Genomic DNA, 3,804 nt, shown 5'->3' on the forward strand with positions numbered 1-3,804 from the left:
AGACACACACAGAAGCAATGTTTGATCTGAGCACCCTGTGGCCAGTCAAATCGACACATGAAAGTAACTCCCGTACCATCAAAATCAGCTAAGGCAGAAGAGGAGCCAAAATGTTAGCCTGGAGGGTGATTTGTGCCATATTCCTTACGCACCTCTTGGGAGAGCTCAACCATATGGCAGAATCTGAAGAAAACCAGTTATTATTAAAATAATAGGAGATACGTGAAAATCCAGAAAAATAATGGTTTTGTGACCCATTATCTCTCTGCAGGCTGGTGTGGCCAGGGAAGGATAGATTATATTTCCTTAAAGAGTTAACTATTACTTTCAAAGGGAGCTTTAGAGAGAGACAAAGAAAGGTAGAAAGGCCACTTTAGAGATGTGTAATTTGGGGAGAAAAAGAATAGTCTTTCTTTTTTGATTTGCTGCTGTTGAGGTAATTTTAGATCATTTTACAACATTTGCTGGTAAAGAATCCTAATTCTTTTTCCTGCAGACATTGTTAAATTGGTAGATAAATGTACTGAGTTGTCTGAACTGTGACTTGAGTCCTGCACCCCAAATGCAAGAAAACTATTTTTATTTCCTTTCTTAAAGCCCAAATAACTACCTTTTCTACTCTCCAAGGGAGTGTGCACCAGGGAGTCTAATTCACGTGGCAAAAATGTGTACGTGCTTTTCTTTATGTAGTAAATTCCCCATAGGTAGTTTAAGTGTTTACCACTTCGGGGCAGAAAAAATTTAGAATGAAGCAGGTGACACACTGAAAATGAAGCAATTCCAATTGGAAACATATACTGCCAACAGGCTTTGTCATTTTTAACTTTTATCATGAGAACTGAACACAAGATCATTGTGGATTTCTCCCCGCCATGGCACAAAACCTCCCTCTCTGTCCTCCAGACAGCACTAGCAGATCCTATCTATTAAAGACCAAAAATGAGGATAAAACATCTTTGAAGCAATAAAATTGATGGGGAAAGATTTCATTTACAGTTCACATTCAGCTTTTCCTGAGCTCTCTAGGCGAGGTCTCCCCTCTGCAGTATTTCCTGCAGGGCTTGTTAATTGCCCTTTTAAACTAAGATGCATTGAAAAGTTTGCTTTTTTTCTTTTGAAGGGGCCATAAAAAGTACTGACTGGTCATCATTTTTGTTATATGTTTACTGAATACAAATCTAGTGGAGGGGTTTTTTTATTTTGTTTTGTTTTTTTGAAAGTGATTGTTTTCTAGCCAGTTGAGTCCGACTTCTGAAACCATGATGGTAACTAAGCTTAAAAGAATTTAATGAAAAAAATCTCTCCATAGCTGTCTAGAGATACAGACAAGTCTAGGAAAAAAGACACACACACACATATATACAAACATTGTGTATATACAGACATTTATAAATGTATGAATGATACGTAGGTGGGCAGATAGATGTCTTTTTTGTGCATATGTATTTTTATATATATATAGTCAGTTTACAATGTTGTATCAATTTCTGGTGTACAACATAATGCTCCAATCATACATGAACATACATATATTCATTTTCACATTCTTTTTCACCATAAGTTACTGCAAGGTATTGAATATAGTTCCCTGTGCTACACAGTATGAACTTGTTTATCTATTTTATGTATGTTAGTTAGTATCTGCAAATCTCAAAATCCCAATTTATCCCTTCCCACCCCTGCCCCCCATAACCATAAGTTTGTTTTTTATGTCTGTGAGTGTTTTGTAAGTTAAGTTCATTTGCTTTCTTTTTTTAGATTCCACACATAAGTGATATCCTATGGTATTTTTCTCTTTCTGGTTTAATTCACTTAGAATGACAATCTCCAGGTTCATTCATGTTGCTGCAAATGGCATTATTTTATTATTTTTTTAATGGTTGAGTAGTATTCCATTGTATACATATACTACATCTTCTTTATCCAGTCATCTGTTGATGGACATTTAAGTTGTTTCCATGTCTTGGCTATTGTATATAGTGCTGCTATGAACCTTCGGGTGCATGTATCTTTGAGTTAAGGTTCCATCTGGATATATGCCCAGGAGTGGGATGCCTGGATCATATGGTAAGTCTATTCCTAGTCTTTTGAGGAATCTCCATACTGTTTCCACAGTGGCTGCACCAAACTGCATTCCCACCAGCAGTGTAGGAGGGTTCCCCTTTCTCCACAGCCTCTCCAGCATTTGTCATTTGTGGACTTTTGAATGATGGTCATTCTGACTGGTGTGAGGTGATACTTCATTGTAGTTTTGATTTGCATTTCTCTGATAGTCATATTGAGCATTTTTTCATGTGCCTATCAGCCATTAATCTGTCTTCATTGGAGAATTGCTTGTTTAGGTCTTCTGCCCATTTTTGGACTGAGTTGTTTTTTTCTTATTAAGTTGTATGAGCTGCTTATATATTCTGGAAGTTAAGCCCTTGTCAGTCTCATCTTTTGCAAATATTTTCTCCTATTCCATAGGTTGTCTTTTTGTTTTGCTTATAGTTTCCTTTGCTGTACAAAAGCTTAAGTTTAATTAGGTCCCATTTGTTTATTTCTGCTCTTGTTTCTATTGCCTGGGTAGACTGCCCTAGGAGAACACTGCTGATATTTATGTCAGATAATGTTTTCCCTCTGTTTTCTTCTAGGAGGTTTATAGTATCTTGTCTTATGTTTAAGTTTTTAAGCCATTTTGAGTTTATTTTTGTGTATGGTGTGTGGGAATATTGTAACTTCATTGATTTCCATGCAACTGTCCAGTTTTCCCAACACCATTTGCTGAAGAGACTGCCTGCCTTTCCTCCATTGTATGTTTTTGCCTCCTTTGTCAAAGATTATAGACCAAAAGTTTATGGGTTTATTTCTGGGCTCTCTTCTCTGTCAGACCGAGAGATATAGATAGATGAAGTGAGACTCTGAGATAAACATGCACACATCCATACACAGACACACACAAAAATGAGGGACTGAAATATTTGCATAACTCAGGGAACTTTGCTGTGTAAAATATACCAAACTATTTACTTGCAACCAAGTAAATATTTTTGTGTATATTTAAGAAGATTCAGCAAATACACCCCACTTTCCTGTCTGAGTTCTCTTGGTAAGAGACAAGAGTGAAGCTAATAGACAGAAAAACCTCATCCCCTTAGCACCAAAAGAGACTGCTGATGGGTGAGGATCATGTGCGAAGCACCCTTGTCCTTCTTGAAAATGAACCCCAGTGTTGGATCTTTTCTGTCCAGCTACAAGCAATGCTGAGCACTCAGGACTCCTGAGGGAGAGCTCTTGGAACCCGGAGAAATGTTCTCTCCTAATAGGAATGTGTGCAAATACATTTGCTTGAAGCTTTCTTGTATGCCAGAGCCTCTGCTAAGCACTGTGTATAAATCAATTAATTCATAAAAAGTGTCGTACATACCGATGGTCTTTACTGATGAAGAAACTGTGGTATTGAAAAGTTAAGTAACTTGCCTAAAATCAGGGAGTTTATTATAGATAAGCAAACTACAGCTCAGAGTTTAAGGAACTTGCTCAAGGTCACAAAGCTCGGAATCAAATGCAGGGCTGCTGTAATCAGCACTCCATTCTGTTCCACGGCATGACACTGCCTTGCAAAGAAATGATAGAGGCCCAGTTTAAATGCTGACTGGCCCGATGCGCCTCAGAAGCCCGCCCTTCTCTGAGCCTTCTGAAGGGCAGCAGGTGTACTTCACATCACAAGACCCTACACCAATGGCTAACTGGACCAGGAGTGGCCCCTGACACAGTGGTGACCATCCAGAGACTGCCCACTTAACTATGATTTGTGAGGCTTGG

Source organism: Camelus ferus, chromosome 12 (genome assembly GCF_009834535.1).
Source record: "Camelus ferus isolate YT-003-E chromosome 12, BCGSAC_Cfer_1.0, whole genome shotgun sequence".
Classification (NCBI taxonomy): Eukaryota; Metazoa; Chordata; class Mammalia; order Artiodactyla; family Camelidae; genus Camelus; species Camelus ferus.